Consider the following 16,119-nt stretch of genomic DNA (forward strand, 5'->3'; position numbering starts at 1 on the left):
ACAAAATGAAGCAACAACAACAACAACAAAACAAACAAAATCTCACTGGAAGCTGGATGTGTCTTGGTGTTGGGTTGAATATTAAATACATTTTTATTAGAACATAGCTATACTTGTTTACATGTTGAGGTAAACCATTTTACTTTAAAATCCTAATATATTTACTACCTGGCCCTTTACAGAAACAGAACAGAACAAACCAAAACAAAACTGAGCCAAGTTTTGAGTAGGTGTGTAATAAAAAATAATTTAGACTAAATTTAAAAACTATAAGATTTTTATATTTGTCACATTGTGATTAGCACACACAAAAAGTACACAAAAATTATTTTCTGAGATAGCAAAGAAGTTTACTTGTGACACTAGTTAACAGGAACATGGACATAGCTCTCTGGTTTTACTTTTGCTTTGTAGATAGGAAAACTAATTAACATTCAGGTCAGAACTGTACTGTTTTGCTCATTTGTAACTATATGACTAGGCAAAATTCAACAAGCACATTGTGTTGACTATGTGGAGTTTGCAATAGAGCATCACATGTTTTATTGGTTTTTGGCACATGCCAATGGGTATCATCATTTTTAGACCTTGTTAGGTAGGTATGGCCATAGTGTTGAGGTTTCCTGTATGCAGCCTTCATGTTGTACATAGGACGTTATCTCTCAGTAAATGTCCTGTCCTGGTCCTCTGAGTCTTACAGTCTTTCTACTTCTTCTTCTGTGTTGTTCCCTATGCTTTAGGTGTATTGGTTGCTTGTAGGTATATCAATTGTGACTGGATATCCCACAGTTGTTTGTACTCTTCTTTCTGACCAGTTGTGGCTTTCTGTAATGGTCTCTGCCTCCTGCATAAAGAAGCTTCTTTGATGAGAGATGTTAACTACATTTACTTGTAGGTATAAGGGTAAACACTCGGAATGCAGTGAGAAAATATATTGGTTTAATGAAAATGGCAGTAGTGAGTTCTATTTTAGGGTTGATGGCCTCACCTGTAATGCACCTTTATGGGTTTTCCTGTCTTTCTCGTATTGTTCAAAGGCATTACAGCCTGGGAGGACTATTAATTTGCTTTTTTCCATGGTGGCTTACATAAATCCTACCTTACAAAAGAGCTAGTCAACAGCAGAGAATCTCTCCAGTGAGTCTTTCCTCCATGTTCTCTGTCACACGTGTGTAGTATCTTCATAAATGAGGTCTTTCCTTCAATTTCTGGGCAAAAACAAAACAAAACAAAACAAAAAAACAAAAAACAAAAACAAACAAACAAACAAAAAACTAATGGCAATTTTTTTTATCAGTCTCTTGGACTTCTGTGGCCAATATTTTTCTTCCCTCTTTTCTATTCATTTTTGTTTTATAAAAATGCCTGATAAAAATCTACAGGGCTATGAATTTCTAGTCCCCTCCAGTTGTGTATTAATATCACTTTCTTACATAAAAAGCCACAGCACAACCTTAAGAATCAGTACAGGAGCATTTAGGATTGTATCTACTCTTTCAGTTCTATTTATTTGAGTATTCTTCCTCTCCCTAAGGATTTGTTAATTATTTATCTTTTTAGAGAATTAAATCTGGGTTTAATTTGTTTGGGTTTTTGTTACTGAAGCATGAACCAGAAACACTCTGCCACTGAGCTAGAACTTTCTAGGTTTTATTTCATTATATTTCTCTTTGAAAACCCCATGCATGCATAGAATGAATTCTTATTACTTTCACCCCACGGTCTCTCTTCTTCCCTTTATCACATCCACTCCACCCTCTAGGCCTCTTTCTCTTGTTCACATCTTCTCATTTTGTTTTGTGATCCACCAGTTTTAACCAGAGCTTTCTGCATAACCATGGGTATGGAACCATCCAGTAGAACCTTCTGGGTTCATCAGTGGCTACACATCTAAAGATAATGACTTCCCATTCTTCAGAATCCTATAGCTGCTCATAGTTCAGCAGGGAAGGGTAGGTGGCCATGAGTTCCTCCTACATCTATGATTGACTGTTGAGACATCCCATCTTCAACAGGCCCAGTTGCAGATAACTCAGCTACAGCAAGCTTTCAATAATGATGTGACCATAAGACAATCACAGTTGCCCCAGAAACAAAAAGGGTCCCCAGGGGCTAGTGTAAACTATAAGATAACCTAGAGGAAACAGGTGTCCTGTAAATGTTCAACCTACTAAGGTAGAGTCAAGGAAAACTTGAATGCTGAACACACACAGCAAGTTAAGAAGATGGTATTAGTAACCAAAACCTCCGAACAAAGAAAAAGTTATTTCTTCAAAGGTGAACTTCTCTAAATAGTTAGAGAATAATTAACATCAGTTTTCCTAAAACTATTCCAAAAGTGAGAGCACCTTCATTGTCATCAAGACAGGGAAGGCTATATGTTAAAATACCACAACTAACCTAATAAATGGGTAAAATTTGAAAATATCTTTTCTAAGATCTGATGCCAGGAAAAGGAGACAACTCCCTCACTACATCTATTCAATACAGCTCTAGAAATACTAATCAGAACAATTAGATCAAATAAGGAGATAAATTACAACTAAATGGAAAGGAAAAGGTAAAATTAACTCTATTTACAGTTGATGTGGTCATAAAAGATAGAAAACCCTAAAGATACCAGCAAAAATCTATTGGAGCTAATCAATGAATTCAGTAAGTTTTCATGATACCAAATTACAGGTATTTCTCTATACTCATACTGAACTAGCCAATGAGGAAAATAAAAAGACAATTCTTTTTGAAATAGCATCATAAAAAGCAAAATGATTACAAAACTTAACCAAAGAGGTAAAATAACTATATACACTGAAAATGAAAAAACACTGATGTGGAAATTAAAGATGACAATATGAATGAGGGGAACAAAATCTATTGGTTGATTAGAAGAATTAATCTCTTTAAAATGTCCATACTACTTCTCAATCACCTCCAGATACAATGTAATTGCTATCAAAATTCCAAAGGCATTCTTTTAACCAAGAAAAAGGCCACCATGTGAGTCATGATTCCACAAGACTTGGGATACCCAAAGCAATTTTAAGAAGAAAAAAATCCATAGACATCCAATTTCCAAATGTATTGCAAACAGAAAAATCTTTGCTAACTATGCATCCACCAGAGGATCAGTATTTAGGATACATAAACCACTAAAAAATAACTAATCATTAAAAATAACTCAAACAACCCAGTCAATGGACTAATTAAATGTGCAGAACATTCTCAAAAGATGAAGTAAAAATATCCAAAAGACATGAAGAACAATCCCATCATTAGCCATCAGAGAAATACATATCATAACCCCTGAAGATTCCATCTTAATCCTGGTATACTAGTCCTTGGTCTACACCCCAAAGAATCCACATCAGAGTGTCCCACTCAGGATGACTGCAGCACTATTTATAACAGATAAATTAAGGAACAAACCAAGGTGTCCATCAACAGAGGAACAATAGTGATAATTTGGTTTATGAATACAATGAGTCTGTTCTCATCATAAAGAAGAGTGTCATTTGCAGGAAAATGGATGCTACTCTAGGTTAACCTAAGAAGTCAGGCTCAGAAAAACAAATATTATATGTTTTCTCCCATTTTCAGTTCCCAGATCTCATACAGTCATGTACAGTTGTGCATGTGTATATACAATGAAGACAGAAGTGAGAGAGTTAAGACACAAAGTGACTAAATGAGAGGGAGCTGAACAAAGAGAAGGGTGTGGGCAGTGGGTACAGAAAATACATTCAAAATATAACATATATACCTGAACAAACACTCAAAATAAAGTAAAAGTCAAACAACTGAATAAGCAATAATGATCTTCTTGTGACTCTGAATACTGGTCCTCCCTAGGGACTGGGTGCAGGGTGTTCTGATCTGAGGCAGTTTTCACACTATGGAGGATGCTTTCCCATCTCTACTGAGCTGTTCATCCTCCTCACGTTCTTTACTGATGCTTTAAAAATGGTTCCTAGGTCAGTCTGAACAGCCGAACCCCTTAAAAAGACACATTATTTCCGTGTTTCATGTCTCAGTTTTGCAATTACATGGTATAACATAACGGCACATTTTAAAAGACAGTGCAAAACCACAATTTTGAGGAATCTCAGGATAAAAGTCCTATAGGCTGTAATGTTATTATCTCTATATAGCTGTTCGTATTGTACGTTGCTGCACCCACAGTGTGTACTCTTGTCTGTGTTGTTAGTAGCATTCTGGTACATTTTCTGGCTAGTGCAACTTAAAAACCTTTTCATGCAGAGGACTCCCAATGCCTTCACCTTCAATGATTGAACTCTACATGTACTGCAGCGTGTCAAGCTCCTGAGGCAACAGGTGTGCCTCTTCCTTTCCTCTCTTACTTTCCTAGCCCCCTCTAACTCCGTATCCCCACTCCTGCCAACCCCTCTAGCCACTATGAGAGCATCTGCTGTTGCCATGGCTCACTGACTTCTGCCTTCCTGGTCCTGTGCTTCGCCTGCAACTGCTCCTCCTTTTCACCCCCACAGAGAGGCTGTCAGCAGTGTTAGCCTGGGAAAGCAGGATGGATAGGATTGATGGGAAAGGGTATTAGCAAATCAGTAGGGGATGGTGGGAGGGAGAGCAAGCAAGTAGTAAGGTGGGTGATTGTGTCAGAGGATTGATGAGCAAGAGCAAGTGATGTGTGTGTGTGGGTGGGACGGGCGTGAGGGATGTGGAAGGTGGGTATGTGATGTCTTTTCACAGGAATTAGTGCTTTCACACACAATTGGTTACTGATGCTCTCTGGGTTGCCTTCCACTTATTGCCAGCGAAGGCAGATCCAATTTCTGTAGCATCTAAAGCTTGTGAAATTTGGGGATGGTATTGGCCAGGCAACGGGAAGTTCTCTTTAGAATCAGGCCTGGGGGTAGGTTTTTATTTACAATAATAAAGAAAACCACAAGAATTTGGTAGCGACTTATAGACAGAAGGTTTTGGGGTTTTATCTCCTGGGCCCAATAATGTGATTATTTTTATATGAATAGAATGATTGGCCACCCTAACATGTCAGTCTTTGTAGCCTTATACCAAATTCCCATCATTGTATCTTATAAGCTTGTTTATGTTTTTTTTTTTTTTTTAAATGGGCTGATTTGGTTAATGGAGGAAAGAATGCTGACTTTCATTTACAGCATCCCTGGCCTTTCCTGTGCCCTGGACACTCAGATGAGCTATGTAAACAACACAAGAGCACCTCAAACCTGTTAAAGACCTACATCCTTTCTCTGTGGTCACTTAAGCAAGTTTAAAGCTCTCTAAGCATTTGTTTGCATTAATAAGCTTATTTATATACTTAAATCTCTGTGGATCAATTTAATGCTTACAAGGAGATCAGTTATCCATAGAACCATTGAGGGTTTCTTTAAAAAGCCTTTTTGGTGGCATCTTGCCTTTTATTCTTTTATTCATATATGTCCTTTTTTTCCCACTGTGAAATTCTTGATTTCTCTTTCCTATTTGACCATTTTCCCTAAAATGTGTGTTTATAGCCCATGAGAAGCTCTATTGCACCTGCTATTTAAATAAACAATGGGGAAGAACTAAGATTTGACTTGTCTTAGGAATATTAAATTCTTAAATATTAAAATGTTTAATATTAAATCTCAACAGAATTTTTGTCATTATGGTTTTGAGGATTGTCTTTAAAAGTTGGCCAAAATATGATAGAGACGAGCAATGCTCTTGTGTAAACTACACAGTAGATTAGTTTGGCTACCCATTTTACAGGTAAGGAAACTGAGACACCGTGAGACTCAGGAATCTATGACGTGTGCCTTCCATCCCCTTGACTGGAGAGCACCAGTAGAGTGGTCACACTGAGTTGCCCCTCCCACATTCCAGACGCTCATCTTCCCAGGGCTGCTTTTGCTGATGCATCTGCAGCCAGATGTAAATCTTTGTGCTATGGAAGATCCAATCTTATCTATTTCTACGTGCTGAAAAGAAAATCAGCTTTGGTAGAAAACTCGGGGGGAAAGCAATCGGTGCCGGCATTAGCTCCCATGCCGCGCGTGCAGTAATGAGACAGGCTTTGCCTGTGCAGAGCTGACATCCTGGAAGGTGCCCAGAGAATTGCCAGGTGGGCAGTCAGCAGGGAAAGTCCACGGGCCAGAGCTGTATTACGGTCCCAGCAGTGACTCCTACTAAATGAACCACTGAACCTTACTGCTGCTGGCGCTCGCTCGCTCAGGGAGATTGTCCTTCTCCATAGCAGTTAATTTGTTTTTACCTCTCAATTAGCTTTTTCACAGAGTGTTTGATATGCTCAAGTTGCCGAGATTCCCTGCCCACATATGTTATCCTCCCCGGCATTACCCACTGACACCTATGTTAGTCTGACTCATCACGAACATTCCCAGGCAGAATTCTTTATCTGAATCACCCATAATGCAGATTGTCCAGTAGCTGCAAATGAAACGATACCTTCTAGTCTACTTAGGATTCTACTCACAGCAGAGAAAAAAAAATGTTTTTCTATAAACAGTGCTTGAATAAGCTTTGGTTAATTGAAGTAGCGATCACATTAGGATAAAGTTATTGTCACAAGCATAGTTTATTTAAAAAACTGAGTAGCATTAAAAGCTTTTACTGTATCCCCAACTGAAAATATGGTTTCAGGACTGGGAATGTGGGAAAATTAGATCTGACTTAGGTCATATTAAATCCTGCAGTCTTCATTATTCTCAATGAAGTAGAATTTGGGATGTGTGACTAAGCTTGGTTCATTAAAGTTTCCCTAACATTCTTTTCAAAGGATTATATGGAGCCTTTTATTTACCAAACATGTGTGTATAACATGTTGTATTGTATGCAACCCATATACATAATACTCTAATGAGAGTTAAATATAATTTCAAGCACCTAATTAATCAGAGTGAAAAATCCTGTTCTAGCTTAAGAAAGTCTCATCACAAGGGCTCATTAAATTCCCTGGCTAAGGACGTTCACATGGTAGCCCAGCAAATCGCCTGTTGATTTAGAGTAGTCATCGAGCGAATTTGGTGAGAAACGTACTTGGAGAAAGCATTGTTTTTGTCAGCCTGTTCCCCATATTTTGGGCTCTTTGCTTTGTCCACAGCTAAGTACAGAATTGGAGTAAAAGAAGATGCTGCAGTGAAATGTAACTAGACAATTAAGGGAAGGCATTCAGCTCTTCTAGGGTGATTGTGGAGCAGATGAAAGCCACCTTGCGGATTTCACCATGATCTTAGGGTTTTATTGCTGTGATGAGACACCATGACTGTGGCAACTCTTATAAATGAAACATTTCATTAAAGCTGGCTTACGTTTAGTCCATTGTTGTCATGGTGAGAAGCACAACAGCGTCCAGGCAGACATGGTGCTGCAGAAGGAGCTGAGAGTTCTACATCTTGATCTGCAGGCAGCAGGAGACTGTGTGCCACACTGGGCATAGCTAGAGCATAGGAGACCTCAAGGCCCACCCCAAAGTGACACACTTCCTCCAACAAGGCCAAGTTACACCAACAAGGCTATACTTCCTAATAGTGTCAGTCCCTAGGGCTAAGCAGGCAAACACATGAGTCTATGAGGGCCATTCCTATTCTAATCACCACAACCCGTCTTCCATCTTCCTTGGCCTTCCTGTCATTCTTATCCCAGTCTAGACTGTCAGGTATCCTCCTCCACTCTTGTTTTCATCATATCTTCAAATTTTCCCTTAGGAAATATGTTCTCTGAAATTAAGATAGTTTCAAAAATTTTTAAACAATTATTTTCCTTGGAACCACTATATAGACAGATAAAAGAGGATCTGTTGTTTGAAGCCATCTGGTTTGATCTCCCACTTCTAACTGCTTGTCTATGATCCTTAACTTGGGTTCAATAAGTTAACATTGACAATTATAGCCTATAAAGGGATCAATAAGTAATAATTCTGACTCTTTCTTTCTCTTCTACAGCCGAGGTACTTTAATTATGACAAAGGAGTGAGTCTCTAGCTGGAGTATCATGCCTTGACAAATTAGGAGGAGGGCTACTTTGTAGTTAGAGTTCTTTAGCTCATCCCTAAAGCATTAGTTCACGGGCACCCATCTGCTTTTGGTACTTCTAAATGGTAGGCTTTGCTGAAACATAAAATTAATACTCTTCTTAAATAACCTTTCCAATTTGGGGGGATGGTATTGGGGGAGAAGTCAGGTTATGACATGTGTCCCACATTCTGAACTGCCAACTGGTTCATCTCTACAGGACTGAGATGTCCGTCCCCCACTTCCACAGGGACATTCTTCCTCAACAGCTGGCTTTAGCAGAAATTAGTTCCTTTTTCTGTAGTGAGACCTATGCCTAGCCTTTGTCTAAGAGATGGCTTCAAAGGAATGGCTCCTGTGTCCTGACTCTGAATGTGGTTGGTTCTAGATGTGGACCTCTCTAGCTCCAGAGAGGTCTGTGACAATATGAAGAGCTCTTCTTCTCCACCCACTTTGCATCCCTAGGTTCCCATCACTGCTCCTGAATGTTCCCCAGTGAACTTACTGCAGGTAGTTCTTCATTTCAGTACCTGATCCCAGAGGGCCCCAGTCCAGAGGGCCCCAGTCCAGACAACACATACGTTCATCACAACATTTTAAATTATATCCGCCTGAACTACAGCAGGTGATTTTTGTGAGGCTGTATTATCTATCTGCACAGACCCCTTGGCATAAAACCTGTGCAGCCCCTGACTTTCAGCAGCATACTGCAGGGTCATTTTTCTAATATTGCCTCTGGACAGCATTACACCCTGAGGTATTTTGAAGCTCAGGCACTTGGCCTTCTGCTCACACCTCAGAGAGCTTCCTGGGTGGTCTGCCCAGTGGTTGGGCAGAGTTGGAAACCTGCTGTTCCCTAACAGTTAGCTCTTAACCAGACATATAGTATTAAAGGCCAGATAATGGCACAGAGCAAGAGCTTTCATGGCCCATAAAGAGATGCTGTATATGAAACTAGGCAAACTTACCAAAGGACAGTAGTAGCTCACAAATCCCCACTCAAGTCAGCTTACTCTATATAGTTTAAATTTGAGTCGCTGTCTCTATAATATAAGTGTAAGAAATAGAATTATTTTGGTATTTATTGATTTACGTATGCCTTTACAAATACTGCATATTCACACTGCTTACTTTACATTGATAGACCTGTTTCAACAATTTTAGCCTAGGCATCAAGTTTATTTCGCAGCCCCATTAATAAGCATCAGCAAACAATAGAAAGAGACCATTTCTTAACCATGCCCAGAGTTAGCATTCTAGTTTTCACCACTGTTGTGTACTTTTCCTATTATTTTTACCTCTACAGTTTATTCCCAAAGCAGGAATCATAATGATACTTGGAAAATTGTCAGCTAGGTGGGAAGATGGCTCAGCTGCTAAAGGAATGGATGGCATAATCCTGATGCGGTAACCTGAGCTCTGTCCCCAACATTCAAGTTAAAAAAAAAAAAAAGATAGTTTGTATGCATCTGTAATCCCAGCACTTACGGTGAGATGGGCCAGGAGAATATTTCAAAAGCTTGCCAGTCAGCCAGCCTGGAGGACTCAGGGCATCATCAGGAAGAACAAGAGGGAGAAAGCTGTCTTTTGATCTCCATGTGCCCAATGGCCCCTGAGCCACATACTGTTATCACTCTATCGGAACTCTATATCACTGAGTCTCTATTCCCTTCTTAGCCTTTATCTGTCTGTCTTCATGCTTGTCTCTCTCCTTCGGCTGCAGTGGCAGTAGCCTCCTAACCACCCCCAGAACACACCACACATTTCTGCTGAATTATTTGCACTGTGCTTTCCTCTGCTACAGCGCTTTTCTCTGAGCCTATCTGCTTATCTCTCCCTCTCACTTCCCCATCACCGTTCAGAGAGCATCTACTCACTGTTACACCCACCTCAGTAGGTGGACCCAGGGTGGCTGGCACCTGTTCTACTGCATTACTCGCCGTACAACCCTCAACTAGCACTTACTACCTTCTCCCTTGCTCAGAACTCTTTGTACATGAAGCTAATGCCTAAGTCCTTTGGGCACACAAAGAATAGGCCTATTTCAATTATACAGGTTATAGTCACATAAACATGCACTCCTATAAAGTTTGAAAACACAATATATTTTAGTCATAAGTGGTTAAGACCATTGCCTCTTTCAATTGAATGTTTTTTTCATTCTCTTTTGCACCATGTTGTATCAGAGTTGCTATGGCATTATTGAGGTATGGCTCAGAGAAAACTGACTGGGATATGTTAGCCATTTTTCTGTCACTATAACCAAATGTCATAGATAACCAACATAAATAAAAAATAGCTAATCTCACAGTCTTGTGAGTTCCAGTTCATGTTGATTAACTCCAAGGTTTTGACCCGGTGGTAAGCAGAATAATATACCTTGTCTGCAGAATGTGGTGCAGCAATGATGCTTCCAGAATGGGAGTCCCGCTGTCCATCCTATGGTGAAATAATAACAACCTAGCATCTATCTAGAGATAGGTCAGTCCTGCTCTTGGAGGTTATGGGACTCTCCAATAGCACTATCCTGAGACCCATCCTTTAACACAGAAGCTTTTGCCAGGGCATAAGATCTAAATTGTGGCATGAAGGCATATTGAGTTTGGACATAGTGGAATGTAACCAGTACCTTGTAGCCAGTCGTCTGCATAGTCCGTTTGTCTTAGCTGTTTTGATGTAGAACAATGGGCGCGTGGTCAGAAAGAGTTGTACTCTCTGTATGGAAGAGCAACAGACAACAAAACATAGCAAACAGAAGTCAAGCATGCTATAAAATTAACAGATACAACTGATTTGTGAAAGATCCTCCCACATTTTATAACTCATACCTTGAAGAAAACTGAGGACAGTTTTTATCAAGTTCAAAACTCGCCTTTCAGAACCTTTATGAACTGACCAGACACTTAGAACACCAAAGGAGACCTTTTCAATCAAGAACAACAATTGTCATTAGTCATGTGACAGAAAGGAAGACATCATCTTTGTCCTGTCCCTGATTTTCATGAAACTGCTTGTGCCTGGGCCCCTTTGATAAAACACAGAACAACCATGCAAGGACTTGAGTAGAGAATAGACATTGGAGGGTTAATCTTGGAGAATGTATTTGCAACTTTATTTAATGTTTATAGTGGTTTTCTTGAATGAGCTTTGAAATGTATGCAATTTGTGAAGTCTTGTTCTTCTAAATGAATATTTCATACTGTCTTTCATTTTTAATTCCACATTCTTTTGGCTTAAGAAGTCCCAGGAAATCATGTAAATGTCAGGTTTTACTACTCTAGATGTGCCTTTGAAGTCTTACTATGTGTGTATTGCTGGTTGTCATTCCTCATTTTACCCAGCAGACAACAGTGGTCTAATAAAACAGGAACCTTATAGTCAGGATATTTTAAATACCTGGCCAATACTTGACATTTTGTAGCACTCAATAAATGAACACATATATCCACTACATACCAGGGAACCACAAATGTCAGCCAAATTTAACCCTGCACAAGAAAAAAATATCCACATGAAGGAGAGTGAAAATTCTGTGCCACACAGAACACTTTGGAGATCTCCATGCTTCATGTGACCAGGGGCGTAGATATACATTCCTGTCTGTAGGCATTCTTCTGTTATCAGGAGCTGTGTTACTAAAGAGGATCCAAATTATAATTTTCTAGTTCCTGTTATCTAGAATGCCAAGGCTAGCCCTAACTACTTTGGGTGAGAAGTCCTGCTTCACAGGTAAGAATTTAATTTCAGAGCTATAGGAGGTGACACCATATCAGTAGCTGATTTTTCTTAAACCAATGATGATCGATAAGAAAGCCAGCTTTCATTTGCCTGGATCTCGTCTGTGATAGAAACATTCAACCTAGTGAGCGGTCAGTGTCTAAACACTGCACATTAGAAGCAGAAAACAAGCTCCCCACACTAGGAGGGTGAGGAGCTCAGTCCTGTGAGCCTAAAAACCAAATGCACACCCCTGGGAAAGTAAGAGTGTCAAAGAATTCTGCTTGAAGGAATGGTTGCTAAACTGTGGGGACAGCTGTTTTTCTTAGGCCCCTGGAGAATTTTGGGAAATTAAAGCCAGTGTTTTTCAGTGCGCTGATTTTTTTCCTTGCTGGGTTCTTTTTTTGGGGGGGGGGGTCTGTTGGGCTCTTGTTCCCCAACAGAGCACAGGAAGTTTCATTATCAGCAGTGAACAAAGCAGACACTAATGAAGGTGCTAGGTGTGGAGCAGTGCTCTGCTCAACTGCTCTCAGTTTGGCAGTTAGCGCCCACACTGCCTTCTCCCTAGAACAGAACTTGCTGCACTCTGAGACCACAGTCTAGTAGTCTAGACAAAGGAGCATCCATAAGTTCCTCGGCCTCATGTTTATCACCACAAACTGGAACAACCACCTTCCTCATAAACTCCAGTGCTGTTTAAGAGTTACATTTTAGATTAGAGTCTTGAAGAGATTATTGTGATAGAAAGATTCGCCTTCTACTTCACCCCTTACATATTTGCAAGTTTAGAGAAACTGCTTACTGAGAATTGTATTGTTATTCAGAAAAGATAGTCTATACCCTTCCTTCCTTCCTTCCTTCCTTCCTTCCTTCCTTCCTTCCTTCCTTCTTTCCTCCCTCCCTCCCTCTCTCCCTTCCTCCCTCCCTCCCTTCTTTCCTCCCTCCCTCCCTCTCTCTTTCTTTCTTTCTTTCCTTCTTTCTTTCTTTCTTTCTTTCTTTCTTTCTTTCTTTCTTTCTTTTTTTCTTTCTTTCTCTTTCTTTCTTTCCTCCTTTCTTTCTCCCTAAATCCCCATTAGGAAAAGACGCTTCAGGGATTAAGAATCCAGTGGTGCCAGGCAGAGGCCATAGGCTGTCCCCCTGCCACTGTGGTGCTGTAGGAGATCTGAGTGGGATCATCCCTAGGTTTTTTACATGATTACTCTTTTTAAATCCCCTTTCCCCCAATAGGGTGCAGAAGCACTATTGAAGCACATTATTTCCCAAACCGGGTTAAAATTTACCGATTAAGGTTTGAACTATCTCAGAAGAACAAAAGACAGTTTTCCGTTTTCAGGAAGTTATTCTCCCAACTTTTCTCTGGAAATAGCATGAGCTATATGTAAAACAGTCCCCCACTAAAATGTGATGGGCATATCAGAAATGGAAGAAAAGGACTTTTGAGGAAGAATAAAAAAAAGCTAAAAAGCAGGGATTTAAATTATTCATCAGGCCTCCCTCTGGCCCGAGTCTTTTCTTGCCTAGTGAATGGAGCACCCTGCTTGGATCCTCAGTATGGACAGGGGGAGTGTTCACTTTAGTGGGGCCCGTCCTGTCAGGACTGGTTTATTCGGATCCTTTTGACCAGAACATTTGCCGCTCTCGGTTTTTTTCCCCCTTTCTCCCAGTGACTGTTGCATAATGCAATATTTTATCTCTGTTTTCAACAACTTGTTGAGTTTGTGCAGTTAAAATGGCTGACCTTCACCATCCTGTTATGTAATAAACCTGTCAGGTTCAATTTTGTTGAATGAGTCAAAAGATGAACAGCGCACTGATACCTTTTAAAAACAAATTGAACATTCTCTATGTAGTTTGTGGCTTTATGTTTTTCGGAGGGCATGCAATGAGTTAGTTAATTTGTTGCTGCTGACCTTCTGCTGATGTTTGCTCCATTCAAACATCTGTTGGGACCAGTGCTCTTCCTTTTTTCTGTTTTAAGAAGGTGGGGAATGGGAGTCAGGTGAGACACCAAGTCTAAGGGGGAAACAGAGCCCTTTCTTAGTGCTATTGATTAGACAGCTAATTACTCACACATCTTCATACAGTTGTCTGTCTGCTTTGCACATGTTCCTTTACACACACACACACACACACACACACACACACACACACACACACACATATATATATATATATATATATACATACATATTTATTTCAATTTTTCTATGTGCTCATTTATCAGGTATTTGAAAATGGTAAAGATATTGGAGAGATCTCTGTTTACATCTGTAGAAGAGATTTAGAGTCTAATAGACAATCTCAAAGTGATGACACAAGGCAAAGAGTGAGTAATGGTTTGTGTGAATATGAGCATTCCCATATAACTTAGAGTTAATGTAAACACATCTTACGGCAGCTTATAAAATACAGTCATTTGTGGTTCTGCAAGGTGAGGTTCAGTTGAGTGTTGACTCCTGGACCTTAACCTAATCCTATCTCAATCATCACTATGTTTGCATTTACAAATATTTCTATTCTGAAAACTGGTTTGGATACATCAAGATTGTTCCCCAGTTATTCATTCATTTATTTACACTTCTTAAAAAATTCCATAATATTTGGTGGAAGGTATACTCCGGGCATAAGCCAGGCATCCTGAGTGACTAACATATACAACTGTGGTCTTCCACCTTGCTCACCTCGAGCAAATGCCACTGGGTTATTTTGGACACTCTTACCTTTGCCTATTTCCCAGACAATTGGGATGCTTTTTTTTTCCAGGCAGAACCAACATGTTCAGGGTCTTTATTTTGGGCTTTTGTCTTGCATAAAAGGACACGGAACACCCCGTTGTTTACAAATTGGGGTTATGCGCCCGAGTGCACACCAGTGTCTTGGTCTCTGTTGCCTCCTCTTTGTTCAGAGGCTCGTTCTTTTCTCTACTCAGTCCAGCACCCTCAGACCTACCTCTGTCTGGATACATTCATAACCTGGTTTGTAGAGCCAATTACAAACATTTTATTTTAGTTTGGTGGCTCTCTCTGGATCATTTGTTGAACCCAGAGGAGACAGGAAAATGTTACTTTAATTTATTAAAAAAAGATCTGGAGCCTTAGCTCCTTTTTGAAATTATCACACCCATGATTATACAAATTGCTATGGTACCAAAGTTCTAGAATTTTCTGCCTGGCTCCCAACCTTTCCCCACTATTTTGCATGTTAGTAAATACTGAAACTTGAGGTGCCTTACACAGGATACTGTTATTTCATGGAAACTTTGTGTATTAGCTAATTAATAACTCACTGAGATTTTGCTTTGCTTCAATCTACAAGTAAGTGGGGGTGTGGCTTGCAGAAAATTAACTAGGGGCATCACACCACTCTGTGAGAGAGCACCCTTCTGATCTGCCGTCTGCTCCCTTGTGTGGACACTTGTCTCAATTACTACTTGAAGAGGTTTCCTACTCTACTCAGATCCCAGAGCAAGCTCTTATCCTGTACAGGCTCAGTGATGATAGCTTTAAAGATAAGTGGCTAAACATTATCACAGTTTTTGGTTTTCACAACTCAGCCCTAACCAACGGCCTACAGATGGAAGATGCAGAGGCTCTTACCTCCCGTAGACTGATGAATGCCCATTCCTGAACACCTAAAAGTGCAATCTGTCAAGTTAGGGAGACAGAGATTGTGAAGATCCCTGTGAGAGTGGATTTGGTCATGTGCTCTAAGTAGTCGGAGCTCAAAGCCCACATCCTCCGCAGGGCCCTGGCCTTTGTACAAACCCCCGCCCCAGAATCAGGCCTTAAACCTTTCATGACTTTCACCTTTACTAAAAAGTGATATCTCTAACGCAAAAGCCTTGTGATTTAAAAAGATGACCTGCATTATGTGCTTTCGGAAATCAAAGCAAAGCAGCTAAACTATGCTCAAGGGTCAAGGGCTCTGGAAATACAACACGAAGTATGCTTGAACTTCCTGTGAGGAAAAGAAAGCAATGCAGGTTTTTCACTAATGCCTTCACTTCCTAAGCAACCTAAGAGAGCAGATGCTGCCCTCCTCATTTGGCTCTGTCAGGTAAGAGATATTAACTTATAAAATGAAAAGAACTATTTCATCGTGTCTAGCTAGCCCTTTGATGCTCTAACTAAAAGTCTGGCCGACACAGGGCTGATTGACATCAGCATTACCTTCAATTAGGGCGGGGCTTAGCTCTGAGGTTTTCTGTAAGTGTCATTGTTGACCAAAAAGAGTACTGTGCTATTGCACTTAGTCAAGGTTTATGGCCAATGAAGTGAGACACTCAACGTGTTTATGGGCACTGAAACGCCTTTTCTTCCAAGATACAGCATTTAGCACTCTTCAGCGTGCCTTTGGCAGAAATTAATGAGAGAGAGAGAGAGAGAGAGAGAGAGAG

The sequence above is a fragment of the Mastomys coucha genome, unplaced genomic scaffold (genome assembly GCF_008632895.1).
Source record: "Mastomys coucha isolate ucsf_1 unplaced genomic scaffold, UCSF_Mcou_1 pScaffold15, whole genome shotgun sequence".
Lineage (NCBI taxonomy): Eukaryota > Metazoa > Chordata > Mammalia > Rodentia > Muridae > Mastomys > Mastomys coucha.